Here is a 24354-nt window from a genome sequence, read left to right on the forward strand (position 1 = left end):
CTGAGATACCCACAGTCTTCTTTTCAGACAATTCTTAGCCAATTGAATTCATTTTTATTTAAAAAAATAAAGGGGAAATCTTTGTTCATCTCAGTCTTGCGTGCAATTCTGAGCTCTCTCTTTCTCCCTTGAATTTTGGATTAAATCAAAGCAGTCATAGCCAAAATAGCCTTTGTTAAGATATTGGACAAATTATATACATTCTGAATGGCTAATAGAAAAAAGTCTCTCTACCTACATATTGGGGCTGGGGATAAAAAAGGCCCTAAATTAAAGAGTGCCATTGGTCATACTCTAAACATAGGTACTCTCATAGCTTCGGCCCAATCTTTACATATTCAAAGGGATCCTGAAATAGAATTTAGAGGTAGAGCAGGGAGAAGTGGTTGCTCTGTATGAGGAAACGGGAGACTTTGTCTTTTTTTATCTCCTTACAAAGCAGTCATAGATAATACATAAACAGATAAAAGTAATGTTGCTCCAATGAGCATTTTAAAAATAGGTAATGGCGCAGATTTGGCCCATGGGTCATGTTTTGTTAAGCTTTGGTTTAGCTCTTTAAGTCAATAAGCTCACCCTCACTCTTGACATGTTTTTCTTTTTTTGCTTGCGCTAAATTAAGTTAGGGTGCTAAGTTGAACTGTGTTTTAGTAAAACCAGTTTCCTTTTTATTTTATTTTATGCATTCAGAAACACTAATCTGAGAAGTCTTCACCATACTGCCAAAGGTCTGAAATACAAAAAAGGCTAAGAACCATCGAGTAACACCCCAAAGTATAAAACCCAGTGCCTGTATGATACACACTTCTTATGAACCAATTATTTCTGAGAGATAGTACATGATGAAATTGTGAATGGACTTTTAAAAGACAGTTGAGGGTGTTAAACCATAAGACATGAGAATGACACCAATGAGAATAACATCCATCCTCTCCCTGGTGCTATCATGAGAACACCAGTAGACAACAGGATGTCCCAAGATGACCACTGGTGGTATTTTTTATGTTAAGTTATAATTTTATTCCCTTACCATACCACATGGAAGCAGGAAATCATGGACTTTGCTAAACATTGAGTTCTGGGTTTGAATCCTACTTCTATCTCTAGTAGCTGGTAACCCTTGGACTACTTACTTAATCTCTGTGAGTCTCAGTTTCCATCTTTGTCAAAATTTATAGAGCTCAGAATAGCAAAAGAGAAAGCCCATTAAGTAAAGGCAGGCTTGATGAAGGATGGTTTCTTGCACTTCCTTTGCTGTGGCCATTGCTTTCCTTTGAATGGTTTTAGAATAAGAGGCTGATGCAGTCTACAAACATTAAAGAGCATATCTGTTCATTAAGCATTTCAGATTTTTTATTAAGCAAATTGGTCAGCCTTATATTTTGTAATTGGAGCTTTTTTTTTTTGCCTAATGACACTAATCTGTTTTTATCTTAGTCATTTAACTCAGTTTCATGATTAGTACATGTAAGGCTTTAAGGATTTAAATCATTTGTTTGATGTGTGGTTTTAGGAATGTTTAATTATTTATTAAAATCAATAAGATCAACTGTGTCAAGTAGTTATTAAAACTATAATTCTTTTATTGGCTATTACCAAGAGGGGTGAAACAAATGAAAAACTAAAACATTACATGAATTCTTGATTATAAAGCAAGTTTCTATAGGAGTGGCCTACATACTTTGCATTAACTGCAGCCTGTTTAGAACAAGTCTGTTCTATCTTTAGTCAATAAGGAAAGGCCCAAGTGGGTAGGCATATGTGCAACTCATGTTCTAATTTATGTTTTAAAATAAATACAAGTTTGAAAGAAGCAATGTGTTCTGGTCTTCAGAAAAGAAATATGAAACACATGTAAAAGAAGAGTGGTGAATAGTGTCCAAAGATAGTTTTCATCAATTCCTTCCATCTAGACCTGCACATCACTCTAGCCATCAAGAAGTAGATTTTATTTCCTCTCCATTGAATCGGGGCCTGCCCTGTGGTCTGCTTGACCAGTGGAATATGGTGGGAGTGATACTTGGTCTACTCTGTTCATGCTCTTCAAGAATCCTTTAAAAGTCTCTACTTTCAATGTAGGAAACCAGATGCCAATTCCTAAAGAAGCTAAGTTCAGAATACTAAATGGTAAAATAGCACCTGGAGAGAGAGAGAGGACACATGGGGAAGCACAGAGATGTCATGCCAACCAAGTAAGCATCATCTTCTTGGACCTTCTAGCCCAGCCCACCCCTTGTGGAATAAAAGAACTGCCCCCCAATGAGATGGGCCAGGGTTCTGATGCAGATATTATGAAAGATAATAAATCATCATTGTTTTAAGCATACTAAGTTTTAGGGTGATTTGTATCTCCAAAATAGACAATTAAATGGAGGCAAGAGGGATAAGGGAATGAATACAACTTTTCATGTAAGTGTTCAAAATAAAATATCTGGTTGAATGAGTGAGCTTCTATTGACCTAGAAGTATCTCTTTCCTTCAAAGCAATTTCAAAAGAAAGAGCTCCTCTTCTGAAACATTGCAAGGAAAAGAGAGAAATGTCCAGTGTCACACAGCTGAGGAAAAGATGGTGGTCTAGGAGTTTGTCATGTGAACTCAGAGTGATTGTCAAGAATGGTGTAGAAGTCTTTGTGATATCAACAATGTGCTTGTCCATATAAAGAGTTAATTTATTAGTCAGAGGCAGCTCTTAGATTCATGTCTTTCGGTGCATGGTAGGCTGCACAATAAGCAGATGAGTTACCAAAACATATCATAGTTCCTCCTCAGTTACAGAAATAATTTAGTCTCTCCTCATCTCCTAAGGTAAAAAAAGATGCTCTTAGTTTTATAAGACTAAGTACTTAAGAGAAAAAATAAGTAGTAAATATATAAAATATATGAAAATTAAATAATATAGTGTTATTAACACCTGTCAAATAGGAAAATTAAGAAAACAATTCCCAATGAAGGCAAAATACAGATATTTTAATTCAAAAAGACTAAAAGTAATTGTTACATAATACAATATACAGGTGATGTATTATAGAATTATACACCTGAAACCTACATAATTTTGTTAACCAATATCACCCCAATAAATTCAATAAAAAAGTAAATAAATGAAATTGTCACCAGCACATGTTCATTCACTAAAGAATATATTAAAGAGAATGCTTTAAGTAGTACAAAGATTATACCACATGAAAAAACAGAGATGCAGGAAACATGAAAAGTAACAAAAATGGGAAATATGTGGATATGTCAAAATGGATATTAAATGTACAAAACAATAACACTGATATTTTATTTGCTTTTTGCTATACATAAAAGTAAAGTGGCCCTGACCAGTGTGGCTCATTTGGTTGGGCATTGTCCCACAAAGTGAAAGGTCGCTGGTTCGATTTCTCCTTAGAGCACATGCTGGCCTCTCACACATTCATGCTTCTGTCCTTTCCCATTCTCTTAAAATAAATATAAATAAAATCTTTTTTAAAAAGTAAAGTGTACAAAGCCATATTGATTAGTAAGATATAAATTACATAAAATGGCTAGCACTAAAGTCCTATAAAGATTACCTATGAAGAGATTGAAAATACTGATATTTGACTTCAATAATTTAAAGATAGATGGAATAACCATATAAACAACAAAAGAATATGACGAGTAAAATTTTCAAACTCGCAGAGAAAAGTATAAGACAATTAAGAAGTCTTTAATTTAATTCATTGAAAATAATACCAAAAAAAGAAGAAAGGAAAAAGAAGAAAGAAGAGGCTGACAGAAGACATTCTGTAATATATTTATAGTTACATTAAATATAAATGTACTAAGTGTTCCATTGAAATAATAAAGACTATTCAAGTGGATTTAAAAACATGGAACAAAACAAAATTCAGGACAAGCTGTTTACAAGGGATAAGCATATTGGGTTGAAAGCAAAAGATTTTTTAAAAAATTTATGTCATACGAACTAACAAAAGAAAGCTGTGAAAAAACAGAAAACAGATCTAAGTCAAAAATACTACTAGATTTGGGATTCACCAGAAGTTGGAGGTGAGATATGTGGGAACAGAGTCCACTTTCCCCTGAGCACAGGTGGAACACCTAGCTGATCTTCTGAGGAACGGACTGAACAGCCAGCTGTATCCCAGCATATACGAAAGTTGGAGGCCAAAAATAGTGGAGGCATTGAAAAATCAGGCAGTGAGGAGATTGCTTTGGGATGATAAGGTCCCTTGGACGAGTGCGGGGACCAGGACTGCTGCAGCACCCGACCAAGTGCCTGCTGGCCCCTGCCGCAGGATTCTTGGAAGAGAGCCAGGTCAACGGCTCCCTCCCCTGCCAAACAGGGAGGATAGAGTAGCATCAGGATAAACCTGGATGCTTGAAGTCGCTGGGGGGAATAAAGATGAAGCGTCAAATACACAGGGGCAGTATTCACCCGCTGAGACTGTGGATGCCGGCTGGGTCATTACCAGAGAAATTGGGGAGCCAGGTGACACCTGGAGAAAGGAGGGGCTCTGGGTCGTGATGGACCCTGACCTGGACAGTCTTCTGTCTGGTTGGAAAGTTGGACTGTAAGAGCGGTCAGGTGCTTGTTTGGAGCAGCAACTTGAACAGGAGGAATTTGTTCAGAGAAAAAAAAAGGGGGGGAGGCTCTCCCTGCCTGTTTGGTGGCTGCCTCCACCTCCCCAGTTGTGCCCCAGCCGCCACCACAGCCTCGGCCATGGGCCGGCCCCTGAGCCTGCCCTGATGCCACAGCTGGGGCCACATCCTTGCCCTACCTCCCCCACCACTGGGAGCAGTAGAAGGCACCTGCCCATGCCTGCGGCCCCAGTGGTGCATGCCTGACCCTGCTGTCCCACGGCTGTACCCGCCACACCAGAGGAGGCTGCACACCCACGACCACCTCCCCAGAGGCACATGCCAGACCCATGCGCCCCTGCCCCCAACAACACATCAGTGGAGGCTGCATGCCCAGCAACACTACCTCAGCTGCACCCACCCATGGCCACTGCATCAGAGGCACACCTGCACCAGGCTCATCAGCCACTGCAGCTCTCCTACCCTGTAGGGCCAGACTGGCTAGCTAAGAGGAAGGGGGAGCCCTCCCTCCAGAGGAGAGCAGCTTGGCTCAGGGAGTTAGCAGTCTCCAGAAAGACAACTCAGTGGGGGGCTGAACTACCCTAAAGGGGCGCTGAGAGTCCCTAGCATCTAGGACAGCAAAGAGCTAGAAGGTGGTGTGTGAGTTGCCCCTAATTGGTGCACCTCAAGGATAGCACAACTGGTGGACTGAAGGCATAGACCTATCACAGGGGGGTACTGAGGGTCAGGCAGTGAACTGAGGAACTGGGCTGGAGGCTGGGCAACAGTGAAGCATCTGGCCCAGAACTGGACCCCATCCACAAAACCACCGGAAGGGAGAAAAGGGAAACCCACCCCCACTCAGCCTGCTGGAGCCAGGAAGACCAGCAGAACTCACTTGGCCTGTTTAAAACCAGCAAGAAGCTTGCCCTTTTCTTTCTTATCTTTCTTTCTTTCTCCTTCCTTCCTTCCTTCCTTCCTTCCTTCCTTCCTTCCTTCCTTCCTTCCTTCCTTCTTTCTTTCCTTCCTTGTTTTCTTTTTCTTTCTTTCTTTCTTCCTTTCTTTCTTCCTTCCTTCCTTCCTTCCTTCCTTCCTTTCTTTCTTTCTTTCTTTCTTTCTTTCTTTCTTTCTTTCTTTCTTTCTTTCTTTCTTTCTTTCTTTCTTTCTTTCTTTCTTTCTTTCTTTCTTTCTTTCTTTCTTTCTGTTTCTTTTTTACCCCCCCCACAAGTGAGACAATAATACCTGGAGCTGTGAAACGACCAAAGTCAGACCCAAAGAGGGATCATCCCAACAACTGAGAAATTGAGACAAATTTCACTTTGCTATTCCAGAGAACTGGAATGTTATTGTTTATTTGTACTATTACTATTTTTTCATTATTTTACTTTTCTTTTATTAGTATATTTTTACTTCTTTTTGTTTAGTTTTCTTCATCTTATTTATTTAATTACATTGTTTGATAGGTTTTCCTTGTTCTCTCTTTCATAGTGTGTTTTTAATTTTCCTTCTTTTACTTCACTTGTGTTCCAATAGCACACTACTCTAAGTCATGTACTTCCTATTCTTGTTATTCAGGTCACATACATTCTGCATATGATTGTTGTTCCAGTACTATTGTAAATAATTGTTGTTCCACATACTTGTAAATAATACACAGCACCCAGATCTTAGCCCATTTCACTGACTTCTGGAAATTTATTACTGTTGTGGTCAACTCTATTCTCTTGCACACTATATCTATTTTCTATCCTTTAGTCCCACTATTTTTCTTAATATGACTTCACTCAAGCTCACTGTTTTCTGGATCCAACTCTCAATCCTTCCCCCCTTTAAAAAGAGTCTTATCTTTTTTCCAACCTTTCTAAAAATTGCCTAGTTGGGTGAAATATTACAGTTAACACTATACATATACAAAGGATCTCAATCTCTTCTCTACAGGTTGGTAGTTTAAATCCCATAGAATACACTCCCACTGTCTTGATCCATTTTGACTCCCCCCTCCAATTGATCATGTAAAAGAATAGGTGGAAGCTGTGAACACCAGTATACCTGCTAGAAGCGAGAACCCACCAACAAAGAAACCACAAACAGATAATAACGGAAGAAGATGAAGGTGTGAGTAGAAGCCACACTAACCTCCACCAAGAACCAATCTGGAATTACAACTAAACGGTGCAGAAATTACCCAAAACAAACAACTGAACAATAGCAAGACAGAAACCTCAAAACCTCAGAGAGAGAGAAGAACCAGCTTTGCACATGCACAACAGCATAGAAGACATGGTGTGCAGAGTGACCCCCAGTTAACCAGATGGAGGGAAGGACCCACCAAAGAAAGACCCAATAACAATCAAAACTCAAAGCCATACAGAGAGCCAACATAAACGACAGCCCAAGACCAAAAAGTTCAGGAAATCAAGAAGATTGCTCCACTGATTCTCACAGGTCTCCTACCATAAGCTCACACCATAAACCCAGGGAGTCAGAACAGATCAATTTAAGAAGAACAGGCTAACAAGAAAAGCCTCAAAAACAATGGGAAGACAAAGAAGCAAACCCAAAATGAAAGGAAAGGACAGCTTCAGAAAGAATGCTGAATGAAATAGAAACAAGTTAACTATCAGATATTGAGTTGAAAGCAATGGTTATCAGGAAGCTCAATGGGCTCACAGAGGATTACCAAAAACTACAGGGAAATGACAATGAACTCACTGCAAAATACGTCAACATGAAAAAAGAAATGGAAAACACCAACTAGGGCCAAGAGGAAATGAAGAACACAATTTTTGAATTGAAGAACACAGTAGAAGGAATCGAAATCAGGCTAGATGAAGCAGAGGATCAAATGAGTAAGCTGGAGAAGCAGGTAGAAAAAAACACCCAGAAAGAGCAAGAAAATGAAAAGAGACTCAGAAAGAATGAAGAGGGGCTAAGGGAAATGCAAGACAACATGAAAGGTAATAATATCCGAAAATAGGGATACCAGAAGGAGAAGGACAGCAAGGAATAGAAAGCCTGTTTAAAAAAGTAATGATGGAAAACTTCCCTAATTTGATGACAGAAAAAGTCACACAAATCCAGGAAACACAGAGAGTCCCAATCAAGAGGAACCCAAAGAGGCCCACTTTGAGATACATCATAATTAAAATGGCAAAAGTCCAAGACAAAGAGAGAATCTTAAAGGCAGCAAGGGAGAAGAAACAAAAAGTAACACACAAGGGGGCCCTGATAAGACTAGCATCTGACTTCTCAATGGAAATGCTTCAAGCCAGAAGGGAATACTAAGGAATATTCGAAGTAATGAAAAACTAAGGCCTGCAATCAAGACTACTCTATCCAGCAAGACTCTCAACTAAAATGGAAGGCCAAATAAGGAGATTCCCAGACAAAAGAAGCCTGAAAGAATAGAAGTTCTCCAAATGAGCTCAACAAGAAATGCTAAAGGGTCTGCTTTAAGAAAAGAAAAAAAGAAAAGAGTGAGAGAGACAGGAACACAGGTATGGAAAAATGGCAATGAATAAGTACCTATCAATAATAAGCTTAAAAATAAATGGATTAAATGCTCTAATAAAAAGACATAGAGTAGCTGAATGGATAATAAAACATGACCCACACATATGCTACCTACAAGAGACTCGCCTCAGGACAAAAGACCTACACAGACTGAAAGTGAACAGCTGGAAACAAATATTCCAAGAAAATGGACAGGAAAAAAAGCCGGGGTAGCAATATTCATTCAGACAAAACACTCTTCAGAAAAAGAGCCATAAAAAGAGACCCAGAAGGTCACTTCATAATACTCAAGGGAAGAATCCATCAAGAAGACATAAACCTTGTACACATATATGCACACAACATTAGAGCACACAAACATATAGGGAAAATCTTGGAAGACTTCAACAAAGATATTGACAGAAACACAATTATAGTAAGGGATTTTAACACCCCACTGTCAAAAATGGATAGATCTTCCAAACAAAATATCAACAAAGATATTGCAGCATTGAACAATGCCCTAGATGAAATGGACTTAACTGATATATATAGAGCCCTTCATCCCAAAGAAGCAAAATACACATTTTTTTCAAATGCACATGGAACATTTTCAAAGATAGACCACATGATAGGACACAGAACAAGCCTAAAATAATTCAAGAAAATTGAAATTATATCAACCACTTTCTCTGACTACAAGAGAGGGCAACTAGAAACCAACCTCAAGGAAACAATTCAAAAAAACTCAAATTCATGGAGACTGAATAGCATGCTATTAAACAATGAATGGGTCAAGAACGAGATTAGGGAAGAAATCAAAAACTTTCTGGAAACAAATGAAAATGAACTCACAACAACCCAAAACCTATGGGACACAGCAAAGGCAGTCCTGAGACGGAAGTTCATAGCAATACAGGACTACCTAAAAAAGATCAAAACATTTCAAATAAACAACCTAAGCCTACACCTACAAAAACTGGAGGAACAACAACAAACAAAGCCCAGAGCAAGTAGAAGGAAGGAAATAACCAAGATCAGAGCAGAGTTAAATGACATAGAGACTAAAGAAACAATTCTAAGGATCAATAAATCCAGGAACTCGTTCTTTGAAAAGATAAACAAAACAGACAAGCCTTTGGTAAACTCACAAGAAAAAGAGAGAGGACCCTAATAAACACAATCAGAAATGAAAGAAAAGAGATTACAGCTGATACCACAGAAATACAAAGGATTGTCAGAAGTTACTACAAAGAACTGTGGCCAAGAAATTTGAAAACCTAGGTGAAACTGATAAATTTCTAGAAAAACATAATCTTCTAAAACTGAAAGAATAAGCAGCAGAAAGCCTGAACAGACCAATGACAGCTGACAATATTGAAGCAGTAATCAAAACACTCCTGACACACAAAAACTCTGGACCAGATGGTTTCACAGGAGAATTTTACAAAGCATTTCATGACGAGCTAACCCTTATCCTTCACAGACTACTCGAAAAAATCCAAACTGATGGAAGACTCCCAAACTCTTTTTATGAAGCCAGCATCATCCTAATCCCAAAACCAGATAAAGACATAACAAAGAAAGAAAACTTCAGGCCTATATCACTGAAGAACATAGGTGCTAAAATCCTCAACAAAATATTGGCAAACCACATCCAGCAATATGTTAAAAAGATCATACACCATGAACAAGTGGGATTAATCTCAGGGACACCAGGATGGTATAATATTCGCAAATCAATAAACATAATATATTGCATAAACAAAATGAAAGACAAAAGACACATGAACATAGCAATAGATGCAGAAAAAGCACTCGATAAGGTACAGCACACATTTATAATAAAAACACTTGGCAAAATGGGAGTAGAGGGAGCATTCCTCAACATAGTAAAGGCCATATACAAGAGACCTACAGCCACCATAATACTCAATGGACAAAAACTTAAAGCTTTCCCACTAAGATCAGGAACAAAACAAGGATGTCACTTTCACCGCTTCTATTCAACATAGTGTTGGAAGTCCTAGCCACAGCACTCAGACAAGAAAAAGAAATAAAAGACATCCAAATTGGAAAGGAGGAAGCAAAAGTGTCACTGTTTGCAGATGAGATGATAGTATACATAGAAAATCCTATAGACTCCACCAAAAAGTTATTCAACATATAAGTGAATTTTGCAAAACAGCCAGATACAAAGTCAATAGTCAGAAATCAGAGGCATTTTTGTACACCTACAATAAAATATCATAGCACAAGTCAGGGGGAAAATCCTGTTTGATGTAGCAACAAGAAAAATAAAGTACCTAGCAATAAACCTAACCAAGGAGGTAATGACCTGTACTCAGAAAACTTGAGAACACTGAAGAAAGAAACTAAAGAAGACAGAAACAGATGGAAGTACATACCGTGTTCATAGATTGCAGGAATTAACATCAGCAAAATGTCCATACTACCCTAAGCAATTTATAGATTTAATGCAATCCTTATTAAAGTACTAATGACATATTTCACAGATACAGAACAAACATTCCATAAATTTTTATGGAACCATAAACGGCCCAGAATAGCTACAGCAATTTTGAGAAAGAACAAAGAAGAAGGGATCACAATACCTGATATAAAAGTATATTACCAGATCACTGTAATCAAAACAGCCTGGTACTGGCATAAAACCAGGCACATAGACCAATGGAACAGAACAGAGAGCCCAGAAATAAACCCAGGCTCTTTGGTCAATTAATATTTGACAAAGGGGGAAGAAGCATAAAATGGAATCAAAATAGCCTCTTCAACAAATGGTGTTGGGAGAGCTCGACAGCTACATGCAAGTAAATGAAACTTGATCACCAACTTACATCATACACAAAAATAAGCTCAAGGTAGATAAAAGACTTAAATATAGGTTGTGACACCATAAAAGCCCTAGAGGAAAACATAGGCTGGAAAATCTCAGACATTCCACACAGCAATATTTTCACCAATATGTCCCCTAGAGCAAGAGACATAAAGGAAAGAATAAACAAATGGGACCTCATCAAAATAAAAAGCTTCTGCATGGCTAAAGAAAACAGCATTAAGATGAAAAGAGAACCGACTATATGGGAAAATATATTTGCCAATGATACCTCAGAGAATGGTTTGATCTCCAAAATGTATAAAGAACTCACATGACTCCACTCCAGGAAGATGAACAACCCAATTAAAAAATGGACAAAGGACTTGAACAGACACTTCTCCAAGGAAGACATACAGAGGGCCCAGAGACATATGAAAAGATGCTCAGCATCACTAGCTATCAGAGAGATGCAAATTAAAACCACAATGAGATACCACTTCACACTGGTCAGAATGGCCATCATAAACAAATCAACAAACAACAAGCATTGGAGAGGATATGGAGAAAAGGGAACCCTAGTGCACTGTTGGTGGGAATGCAGACTGGTGCAGCCACTTTGCAAAATAGTACAGAATTTCCTCAGAAATCTATAAATGAAACTGCCTTTTGACCCAGCAATTGCACTGCTGGGATTATGCCCACTAGAAATACCAATCCAAAAGAACCCATGCACCCCAATGTTCATAGCAACACAGTTTACAATAGCCAAGTACTGGAAGCAACCTAAGTGCCAATCAGTAAATGACTGGATCAAAAAACTATGGTATATTTACACAATGGCATACTATGCAGCAGAAAGAAAGAAGAAGCTCCTATCCTTTTCGACAGCATGGATGGAACTGGAGAGAATTATGCTAAGTGAAATAATCCAGGCAGTGAGGGACAAATACCATATGATCTCACCTTTAAGTGGAACCTAATCAACAAAACAAAGAAGTAAGTAAAATATAACCAGAGACATTGAAACTAAGAACAATCTGACAGTAACCAGAGGGGAGGTAGGAGGGGATAATGGGAGGGAAAGGGAAAAAGGTTTTTAGGAACAAGTATAAAGGACACATGGACAAAATCAAGGGGGTGGGGGTGGAAGCAGGGGAGGGAGGTTGGGATGGCTGGGGTGGGGGAGACTGGTGCAGGGTAAATGCAGATAACTGTACTTGAACAACAATAATATAACTTTTAAAATACTACTAGATTTGAAGACAACAATTTAAATAATCAATATTTAATTAATCAGAAAAATATAACAATGCTAAATTTGTATGCACCTAACTGAACTTCAAAATATATGAAGCAAAAATTGACTGAAATATAAGGAGAAACAGACAAATCTGTAATCATAGTAGGAAAGTTTAACATACCTTTCTGTTATTAACAGATCAAGTAAACTGAATCAGCATGGATTAGGAGATAGGAACAGCATAACTAGCAAACCCATTTTAAAGCAAGTACAAAAAAAATGGGACAACTGTAATAGCATAATCAATAAAATATATATTTTTAAAGCAATTACAATGAATACTTTTCAAAAGTAGAGAAGACAGCTCTGTCTGGGTGGCTCAGTTGGTTGGAGTGTCAACCCATACATGGCAATGTTTGGGGTCCAATCCTCAGTCAGGGCAAGTACTGGAGGTGACAGATCGATGTTTCTCTCTCACATCAGTGTTTCTCTCTCTGTCACCCTTTCTCTCTTTCTAAAATCAGAAAACATATCCTTAGGTTAGGGTTTATAAAACAAAGTAGAGAACACATTCTTCAAAAGTACACAGAAATGTAACCACAATTGATCACATAGTGTCCATGAGGCAACTTACAGCAAATTTCAGAGTTAAAACCAATACAGACCACTAGTAATTAAATTAGAAATCAAAAATAAGACGTTACATAGAGAATGCATATTATAAGTATACATGGAGAATCCTATATACTTGGTATTCAGGAAATATATTTGGTGGCCTTTATTCTTAGTTATGACAGAATTACTTCATTGAAAACAAGTCTCTTCAAAAACACCTATAAAAGCTGTATAAAAAAATAATGAGGATGAGTGAATGTAATTCAACCTCTGTGGGTGAGAGAATTGCATGTGATTTGGCAGGTGGCTTTTCTTTGTGTTTATATTTATTTTCCAAGTTTTCTAAATTAGTAAGAATCACTTTTGCTAAATTTATTAAGAATGACCTTTTTATTTAGCGACCATAAACAGTTATTACAAAGGAAGTGTTATTAAATTTTCTATTATTTACATCTCAATCAATAGTCACAATAGCACAATTATTCTTATGTGAAGGCCTTCAACTCTGTTAGGCATGTACATTATGAAAAATGTACATATCATTTTACCCACAAATCTCACTTTTAGAAATTTATTGCCCCAAACATATGCACACATCTTTCCAAAGAAGGATGTTGAAGAATATAGTGTGTTTATGCAAATGTATATTCTGAACTATTTTTTGATAGAACGCTAGAAACAGCTTAGTGACCACTAGGGAGACAGTGAACTAAGCTATGCTACATGATTTAATGAAATGCCATTCCAGTCCTAATAAAGAATAAGGTAGGTCTGTATATGATGATACACTACATAACTTCAGTTAAATATCTTTGGTTACAAGCAACAGGAATCAATTCTGGAGTACTCAAGCAAAAATGAAATGAATTGGAGAATATGACTTGGTCCACAGAATGACCAGAAGGCTGGAGAGCAGAAGATGTATTGGCAGCTCCAGACCACTCAGTATCAGTTATCACCCCATCATCTTGTCTGGATGTTGACAGTGCCTTTAAATGTTGCTTCAATCCTTTGGTCACTAGTTAAGGGAGAGAGAGCTTGGGTCACATACCTAACATTTGACCACCAGAGGACAAGGGACATGATTTACATTCCCACAAGGAGTATGCAAAATTAGAAAAAGGTGATTTACCAAATAAAGCCAGGGAGAATGAACATTGTCCTCTGCATACTGATACAGAAATAAAACAAATACAAAAGCATACATAAATCACCATTAACCATTTCTGTTTTTAAAAATGAGAAAATGCATATTACAAGTATACATACAAAACATATTCTTAAAAACCACTAAAACACTAGAAAGAATTTAAGATCTGTATCTCGCATTAGACTTTCAGTTCCATGAGGGCAAGACTCTCAGTCAATTGGCTCACCCAGCAGCAGACACACAATCAATAGCTGCAGAGTAGATAATATAATGTAATTTTAAACAGGAGGACTAGGAAGAAAGAGACTTACTTTTCATATGTTAATGTTTTTATAAAGTGCCTTTAGTTCTCTTGCAATTAAAAGAGGGGGTAAGCCCTGGTTGGTGTGGCTCAGTGGATTGAGTTCCAGCCTGCAAACCAAGGGTTGCTGGTTTGATTCCCAGTCAGGGCACATGCCTGGGTTGAGGGCCAGGTCCCAAGTAGGGGGCATAGGAGAGGCAGCCACACATTGATGTTTCTCTCCCTCTTTCTCCCTCCTTTCTCCTCTCTCTAAGAATAAATAAATAAAATATAAAAAAATAAGTACCCAATATTTTTTTTTAAAGAAAAAGGGGTAAAGAGAATTAGTAATTACAATTACATACAGGGTTGGGCAAAAGTAGGTTTACAGTTATTCATAGGGAAAATAGTAGAATAATTATTCTAAATAATAATGCAAGAATAAACTGTTTCCAGTACTCACAGTTGTAAACCTACTTTTGCTCCACCCTATATATATATATATATTTTTAATTTGAAAAATTCCTTACTCTAGGAAGTTTGGGAATAATTGTTATAAATGATCTGCCTTCTCCCTCCCCTAAACCATGTGATTATGTACATGACCAGGGAGAGTCAAACAGTAAAGGCGTCATTGTCTAAAGGAGCGAAGCATCTTCAGCAGGGAGGGTCCCCCTGTACTGCACACAATGAAGCTCAGCTACTCCAGGGCCTCAGGGATACTGGCTAAGGAAAGATACATTGTTAAGGGGTATTTGGTCACCATACTCAGGCACTGGCTCTCTTTAGAAGTCTTCACTGATATAAATGATCTGCCTATAAACATTGCTGAGTGTTTGAATAATTTGACTAATAAGGAGGCCCTAGAAAGAGGAAACAACAATGGCTTGATGACAGCAGCTGAAAACGGAAGAGAATTTTGTGGGCTGAGATGATTGTAAAAGCAAACAATGGTAATATTGTCCTTCTGGTGTTATTGTGTAACACTGTAATTTATGGATGAAGTGGAATTTCAAACAAAATAAACAGACCTGAATTTGTTAACTAATCCAGTAAGCACAGAACATTCTGTTATGCAAAAAGTAAAATGGGAATGTTTTATATACCCTTGTTATTTGCTAGACAGAAATGTTTCCATTGTTTTGGCTAGCTCTTTGAGAATATCCTTTTTCATTTAATCTTGAAAACAGATAAAAAATGTGGGTGAAATGCAATATTGTTAATATTGTTAAATGCAATATTACTATATATTTAAGTTATAGTTCTAAAAGTTTCTTTTAAAAAGACAGTATATTTCACCAACCAGAGAAAGTATCTGTAAAAATGTCAACTGATTTATTCTTTTCTTTGAAAATGTAATGCCTCTCTAATCACAGGTAATAAGGTGATGTGAGGGCAATGACAATAACTGCTCCTCCACTGCAAGTAGCTTGTGATGTTAGGTTCAGTTACACTTCTAAAAGAGGAACCACTTCTCTTTAAACTATAAAAAGCAGGTCTGCATGTCAGTAAGTATTGTTAATGATGTTATTACCATTTCTGAAATTCTTGAATTAACCTTAGCATACTGGATAAAGGACAAGTTATATATCTCATATCCCAATAGTGGGAATAGTATCTATATGTAGTAGGTAATCAGTAGAACTTTGTTGAATAAGTAAATATTTGATTCTTCTATGGGCAAGGTATTGTTCTAAGTCGAGAATACATTCGTCAAAGACAAAACTAAGTTTGAGAGAAAATTAACAAAGAACATTTATAAACTTACCAGGTGGTTACCCATAAGCTGTCACTTTAATTTCAGCAGGGCTTCAAAGGTGTTAGAAAGGAGAGTAAGTTTTGAAGAGTGAAAAAAGGAAGGCCTAAGACAGCCTTTGATTGGCAAGGGTTCTATTAAGTTTGGATTTTTAGAAGCCAAGACAACTTTCTATGGGTATATTTAATAGTCCTTGGTTGGCTGCCAAGAGCCAAGCAAGCAATTTGGGAACACGGTTCAAAAGGGCAGAGGGTTTTCTGTGCCCAGCCATTTACTAGAACATGTGGTATTCAACAGGGTGCATTTTTCATGGTCAAACTGTCACGATGGTCCTTTATAAGAAGCTGCCTGCCACCTGGGTCCTGTTTTCCTCTCTCTCGAAAAAAAAGACATATAAAAAAACAAATTTCTGTCTGTAAATTAGCCACAAAAATAAAATCTCTTAGAAAAATCTAAAAATAAATAAATACAATATCTTAAATTTAAAATAAAAATACTACTGTCACCCCAAAATCCTCAAGGCAATAAAAAGAAAAGTATAATTTTGTGATGTCAATGGTTCACGACAATTCATCTGAATTAAGTAAACTTGCATATTTCTATTCAAGCCTTATTTAATCATAGATGTGGTCTCAGGAGGACAAAGATAAACAAGTTCAATATTTTAATTAAGTTTGGATGACATCAATAAAACATTTTTCTGAAAATTCAAGAGCGTGCTTTCTGAAGGTGTTATTATGTTTAGTGTGCAAAATAGCCATCTTTTAAAAAAAGCTCTTAAATGATATTTAAAAATTAACTGTGAGGATTCACAACCTTTCTAATGGCTTTGTCTTTATTGATTAATTTATGAAACTGCCATCAGGGGGTAGTATTAGTGACCATTAGAAATTTTAGAAATTAAATAGATCATTGGCTTCATGCCCAGGAAAAAATGTCAGCCCTGTGCATAAAAGCAGGCAAAAGATAAAACTGATTCCATTATATCCATAATACAATCTTCTTATGGCTTTAGTACAAGTTTCTTCTCTGCTAACAGAAGTCCCTGCAGAAGGTTTAAACAATCTCAACAATTTCATTATGTGAGCATAGCTAAATCAAATAATGTAAAAGGGCCTACAGAGTTTCCCATATGCTCAATTCCATACCCTTTCCTTCCAGGGAAAGTCAAAGAACTTGGCTCCCTGGAAACTGAATCTATTCTGATTGCCCAGAGCACAAATCTTGCTTTGTTGACATCAATGCTCACTCTCCTGAGGACATACAAAGAAGACAAGAAGCCATTAGAGCTTCTCGTGACCCTGCTCTGAGCCAAATCCAGCTTCGCTTAAATGAATGAAAATGCTTGTTACATGGCCCAAGAAGCTACTTTGTCCATTTGAAAATTAATTAGACCATAGCTTGACGAACAACTGTAAGACACTTTCACAGTGTTCTTAGATGGATGACCCTGGCTGAATTCCCAATTTTAACAAGTTTACCCTTAAGCAAAAACATGGCCTTTTGGCTAAGCTACTGCCTCCAATTATAATGCTTTCCTGAATGGTAACCAACTGGGTGCAAAGCCACCAGGAAAGAAAGTTAGGAAGAGAGAGTGCTTTTAAGACTTTTACATGCAATTGTAATAGATGTTCTTGCAGAAAATTTTTTGGTTCAAGGAGCCAGTTTAGTTACACATTCCACAGCTGGACTTGGAGAAAATGTTAACATCTTGTGTATGTCATGGTCCACTCTAGATTAAGACTCCTTGAAGGTACAGATTCTGTTTTTCCTTGTAGTACTTTATACTGGGACCACAGTGTTGGTAGATAAAACATAAACTTACATGTAAATCTGGTTTTCAGTGTCAGGCTAATGGTGTTCTGTGCTGACTACAGATAAGACAGAACCTCTGGGTGTCAGATTCTGGGCCACTCCAATCGCGAAGAGTCTAACAGCTACTTTAAAAGCTAATTGGTACATTGCTACGTGTAGGAAGCCCCTTAATAAATATACTGGGTATGACAATATAGCTGATGCTTAACTATGTGTAATGTGGAGTTGAAGGCAGAGATAATAGGAATTGGACATATTGTGTGGAAAATAAAATCCCAGAGACTACCAAAAGTAGAGTTATTTTGGAAAGCTTGTACAATACACATCTTTATGGGTAAATAATCTCACATGTTGACTCTGTCTCCATGATAACTGATTGGGGCAAGGATAGACACCTGACTCTGATGGAGCGTGTTCATTGGCTGATGCTGACCAATTACATCCTTTCTCTGTCTCCATTGTGTTCTCTCTATCTTTTCTGCACACATTCTCTTGTCCTGGGCAGACAATCAAGGGTCTTTAGGCATCAATATGACTAAACATAGATTCCAGTCTGCCTGTTTTGAAAAGGAGAGTAATTTAGGTGTTGAGAGAAGAACAGATACAAGAGTTCATGCCAGCTGTAGTTTCTTCATATGTAAGAAGATTACAAAAGCTTAAGGAAAAAATAATGGTGCAGATCACCATAAACTCTTAATAATTCTCTCTTCTTGCCCACACCCCACAAGGAATTCATATGGAATTCATATGGTTATATTTTCACACAAAAGTAATTTGGGGGTTTTCCTAATGCAGATAATTATTTTTAGCTTTTCCTGCACAGACTCTTTCCATGTCCTTGTATGAACTTAAGAGTTACCAATCATCATCATCACTCCACAAATTCTCCCCAAAGAAAGCTATGTAGGTCTTGGCTCTGAAAAGAGGAGCAGATGAGACAGACTTGGGTTGATCTGTATAAATCTGGCTCAATAGGTCATTCCTGGAATTGAGTTAGAGAAGTCACATTTTTTTCTTCCTGTGAAGTCATCTGACTTCTCTAGCATGAAATATTCCCCAAGTTACAAGGGAATGGCCAGGTTTAGGTTATCTGGGACCCACAGGAGGTCATCCCTGTTGGCAATGAGAATAACTTAATTTCCCTTTTCCTTCAGGTAGGCTAGCTATTCTGGGTTCTCTGAATACCACTCTATCATTCCAATGAGTAGGCTCACTATGTCACATTATGTCCCCATGCTTTTTGCCAGTAGTTTGAGTGTTTCACACTCTTTCTAAAAAGCTAAAACTTACACATACATCTAACAAGTATCCAAAACTGTAGATGGTGTCTTTATTTTCTTTTCCATTTAGAAAACTGATAGCAAGGATCATTTTCACAAGGTGGATTGACCAACAAAGGTCTATGAGGAGGGACACAGTCTGGCTAAGATATCCTAGAATAAGCATGAAATATTGAACAGAAAACTTTATCTGACAAATATGCAAATAAGACTCATACAAGAAAATTAAAGTGCAGGATATAAAAACACAACTTAATAATAATAGCAATTTGTGAGTGAGTGAATGAATGAATAAGGCTCATCTTCAGAAGTCTTTTGAGTAATTGAGGGCAAAAGGGGCTATAACAGACAAAAAGTTATTCCCTCTGTATATTCTTCAAAACTGATGCATTCACAACAACTTTAAAGAAATAACATTACATTCCTCCTTCTTCCCTCCCTTATTTATGATGTAAATTAGATAATCTTTTTCTCTTCAGCTTGTTTATATATTCCATACCTTATTATTTCTCTTCTCTGTACCCTCTCAAAATCGTTTTTCTTTCAGTTAGTCATTTCATATTTATTTTGCCCCTATTATAATAGTTTTAATCTCTATATACCTTTATTAATATTGGTTTATTTGCTGTTGATAGTGTGTTGTGGGTGAGGATTATTTTTGCGAGTATGAGTTTGTTTCCTGGAGTGTTTGGTTTTGTTCTGATAGAACCTGTACAACAGCATACAAGATGGAGGAGGGGAGGCGGGGCAGTGTGACTCTCAGTCAGACAGCCAGAGTGAAGGACCCATCAAGGAATGAGCTAACAACAACCAAAACCCAATTACAACCAGAGAGCCCACATAAATGGCATAATGGGCATCCCAAGAACATCAACCTCAGGAGATGAAGGAGACTATACCACTGAATCTGACAGGTTTCTTACCACAAAAGGTCACACATGAAGACAGGTAGTCAAAGCAGATCAATCTAATATGCAGAAACAAACAAGAAGAGTCACCTAAAATGGGGAGATGAAGAAACAACCCCCAATCAAAAGGAAAGGAGAAATCCCCAGAAAGAGTGCTAAATGAAATAGAGATAAGCAAACCATCAGACACTGAGTTCAAAATAATGGTTATAAGGATGCTCAAGGAGCTCAGTGAGAATTACAAAGAACTTCAAGAAAGCTACAAGGAACTTACTGTGAAATACACTGCATGAAAAATGGCCTAAAAACCATCAATAAGAGCCAGGTGGAAATGAAGAGTACAATACCTGAAATGGAGAACACAGTAGAAAGAATTAAAAGCAGGCTAGATGAAGCAGAGGATCCAATCAGAGGGCTAGAGGACAATGTAGAAAAAAAATTCCCAGACAGAGCAATAAAATGAAAAAAGACTCAAAAAAAGTGAAGAGGGTTAAGGGAGCTGCAGGACAACATGAAAGGTAATAATATCTATATCATAAGGATACCAGAAGGAGAATAAGAGTAGCAAGAGATAGAAAACTTGCTTGAAAAAGTTAACTTGATGAGAGAAAAGGCCACACAAGTTCAGGAAGCACAAAGAGTACCAATCAAGATGATCACAAAGATACCCACTCCAAGATACATCATAATTAAAATGGCAAAATTTAAAGACAAATAGAGAATCTTAAAGGCAGCTAGGGAGATTCAACTAGTAATGCACAAGGGAGTTGTGATAAGGCTATCAGCTGATTTCTCAACAGAAACACTACAAGCCAGAAGGGAATGGCAAGAAATATTCCAAGTAATGAAAAGCAAAGTCCTGCCACGAAGACCACTCTACCCAACAAAGCTCTCAATTAAAATGAAAGGTGAAATAAGGAGTTTACCAGGGGGGAAAAAAGGCTAAAAGAATACTTTTCCACCAAACAAGCATTGTAAGAGATGCTAAAAGGAATGCTTTATGAAGATAAAGAAGAGAGAGAGAGAGAGAGAGGGAGGGAGAGGAACACAGGTAAAAAAGGGAAAAATGGCAATGAATAAGTACCTATCAATAATAACCCTAAATGTAAATGAATTAAGTGCTCCAGTCAAAAGACATAGGGTAGCTGAATGGGTAAGAAAACATGACCCACATATATGCTGTCTACAAGAGACCCTCCTCAGAACAAAAGATCTATACAGACTGAAAGTGAAGGGAAAGAAAAATATACTCCAAGAAAACAAATATGAAAAAAAAAAAAGCTGGGTAGCAATACTTATATCAGGCAAAATAGATTTCAAAACAAAGTCCATGAAAGAGACAGAGGGGGTACTTCATAATACTAAAGGGAATAATCCATCAAGAAGATATAAATCTTATAAATATATATGCATCCAACATAGGAGTCCCCAAATATATAAGGTAAATCTTGGAGGACTTCAAGAAAGATATAGACAACACACTCATCATAGGGGATTTTAACACCCCATTGTCAACAATGTATAGATCTTCCAAGCATAGAATCAACACGGATATTGTGGCACTGAACAACACTCCAGATCAAATGGACTTTATGATATATACAGAACATTTCACCTCACAGAAGCAATATACATTCTTTTCAAATGCACATGGAACATTTTCAAAGATAGACCACATGACAGGACACAAAACAAGCTTCAACAAATTCAAGACAATTGAAATCATATTAAGCACCTTCTCAGATCACAATGGCTTGAAACTACAAACTGACCTCAAGGAAAAAACTCAAAAGTATTCAAATTCATGGAGACTGAATAACATGCTATTAAATAATGTATGGGTCAACAAGGAGATTCAGAAAGAAGTAAAAAAGTTGCTGGAAACTAATAAAATAGTCCCAAACCTCTGGGACTCATTGGAGACAGCCCTGAGAAGGAAGTTCATAGCAATGCAAACCTACTTAAAAAAGATTAAAAAATCTCAAACAACCTAACCCTACATCTACAAGAACTAGAGGAATGACAAAGACCAGAGTAGAAGGAAGGAAATAATCAGGATCAGAGCAGAATTAAATGATGTAGAAACTAAAAGAACAATTCAAAGGATCAATAAATCCAGAAGCTGATTCTATGAAAAGATAAACAAAATATACAAGCCTTTAATAGACACATGAAGAAAAAAGAGAAGGGCCCAAATAAATAAAATCAGAAATGAGCTTTTTCCCATCTTGCAAGATGGCGGGTGAAAAAACTGAGAAGCCAGATGCTAAGGAGAAGAAACCCCAAGCCAAGAAGGCTGATGCTGGTGGCAAGGTTAAGAAGGGTCACCTCAAGGCCAAGACGCCTAAGAAGGGGAAGCCCCACTGCAGCCGAAACCCTGTCCTAGTCAGAGGAATTGGCAGGTACTCCCGGTCAGCTATGTATTCCCGAAAAGCCATGTACAAAAGGAAATACTCCGCAGCTAAATCCAGGATTGAAAAGAAAAAGAAGGAGAAAGTTATGGCTACTGTCACTAAACCAGTTGGTGGCGACAAGAATGGTGGTACCCGAGTGGTTAAACTTCACAAAATGCCTAGATACTATCCTACTGAAGACATGCCTAGAAAGCTGTTGGGCCACGGCAAGAAACCCTTCAGTCAGCACGTGAGGAAACTGCGGGCCAGCATCACTCCCGGGACCTTTCTGATCGTCCTCACTGGGCGCCACAGGGGCAAGAGGGTGATTTTCCTGAAGCAGCTGAGCAGTGGCTTGCTACTTGTGACTGGACCTTGGGCCTTTAATTGAGTCCCTGTGAGTAGAACACACCAGAAATTTGTCATCGCCACCTCCACCAAAATTGATCAGTGGTGTGAAAATCCCCAAGCATCTCACTGATGCTTACTTCAAGAAGAAGAAGCTGTGCAAGCCCAGACACCAGGAGGGAGAGATCTTCGACACCGAGAAAGAGAAATATGAGATTACAGAGCAATGCAAGGTTGATCAGAAAGCCGTGGACTCGCAAACTCTGCCAAAAATCAAAGCTATTCCCCAGCTCCAGGGCTACCTCCGCTCTGTGTTTGCTCTCACAAATGGCCTTTATCTTCAAAAAATTATGTTCTAAATTTCTTTTGAAAAACCTAATTAAATAACTGATCTGTTAAAAAAAATCAGAAATGAGAGGGGATAAATTACAAACAATACTATAGAAATACAAAGTATTGTAAAGAATACTTGCAAAAACTATTATGTGAAGAAATTTGACAACCTGGGCCATATGGACAAATTTCTAGAAACATATAATCTTCCAAAACTGAATCAAGAAGAAGCAGAAAGCCTGAATAGACTGACAATAGCAAGTGAAGTTGAAGTGGTAATCAAAAAACTCCCAGCACACAAAAGCCCTGAACTGGATGGCTTTATGGGGGAATTTTACCAAACATTTAGGGAAGAGCTACCTCCTATCCTTCTCAAAATATTCCAAAGAATTCAAGGAGATGAACACTCCCAAACTCTTTTTACGAGGTCAATATTATCATAATTCCAAAACCAGGTAAAGTCACAACAAAGAAAGAAATCTACAGGCCAATATCGCTGATGAACACAGATGCTAAAATACTCAACAAAATATTGCCTATCTGGATTCAGAAATACCTTAAAAAGATCATACACCATGATAAAGTGGGATTCATCACAAGGCTACAAGGATGGTATAATATTCACAAATCAATACACATAAAACACCACATAAACACAATGAAAGACAAAAATCACATGATCACATCAATAGATGTTGAAAAAGCATTTGATAAAGTACAGCACCTATTAATGACAAAAACACACAGTATACTAGGAATAGAGGAAGCATACCTCAATACAGTAAAGGCCATATAAGAGAAACCTACAGCCATCATCAAACCCAAAGGGCAAAAACTAAAATCTTTCCCCCTAAGGTCAGGAACAAGACAAGGGTGTCCACTTTCACCACTTTTATTCAACATGTTATTGGAAGTTTTAGCCACAGAAATCAGAGTGAATTTGGCAAAGCAGCAGGATACAAGTCAATATTCAGAAATCAATGACATTTTTGTACACCAACAATGAAATATCAGAAACAGAAACTAAGAATCTCATTTACTATAGCAATGAGAGAAGTACCTAGGAATAAAGTTAACTAAGGAGGTAAAAGACCTTTACTTGGAAAACTACAGAACACTTAAGATAGCAATTAAAGAAGATACAAATAAATGGAAGCATGTACTGTGTTCATGGACTGGAAGAATTAACATCATTAAAATGTCCATACTACCCAAAGCAATTTACAGATTCAATGCAATCCCTATTAAAATACCAATGATATATTTCACAGATTTAGAAAAAAATATTTGAAAAATTTATATGGAACCAAAAACGACCCAAATAGCCTCAGCAATCTTA

The 24354-nt window shown here is 37.5% G+C and overlaps 1 pseudogene across 1 annotated transcript; it reads left to right on the plus strand.

The window, feature by feature from the left end:
• Window positions 1-22165: 22165 nt before the first annotated feature.
• Window positions 22166-23073, plus strand: LOC112301290 (large ribosomal subunit protein eL6 pseudogene; annotated as a pseudogene). The gene has a single exon (XR_008427486.2). The product of XR_008427486.2 is annotated as a large ribosomal subunit protein eL6 pseudogene (transcript).
• Window positions 23074-24354: the final 1281 nt, after the last annotated feature.

Source organism: Desmodus rotundus, chromosome 8, assembly GCF_022682495.2.
Source record: "Desmodus rotundus isolate HL8 chromosome 8, HLdesRot8A.1, whole genome shotgun sequence".
Classification (NCBI taxonomy): Eukaryota; Metazoa; Chordata; class Mammalia; order Chiroptera; family Phyllostomidae; genus Desmodus; species Desmodus rotundus.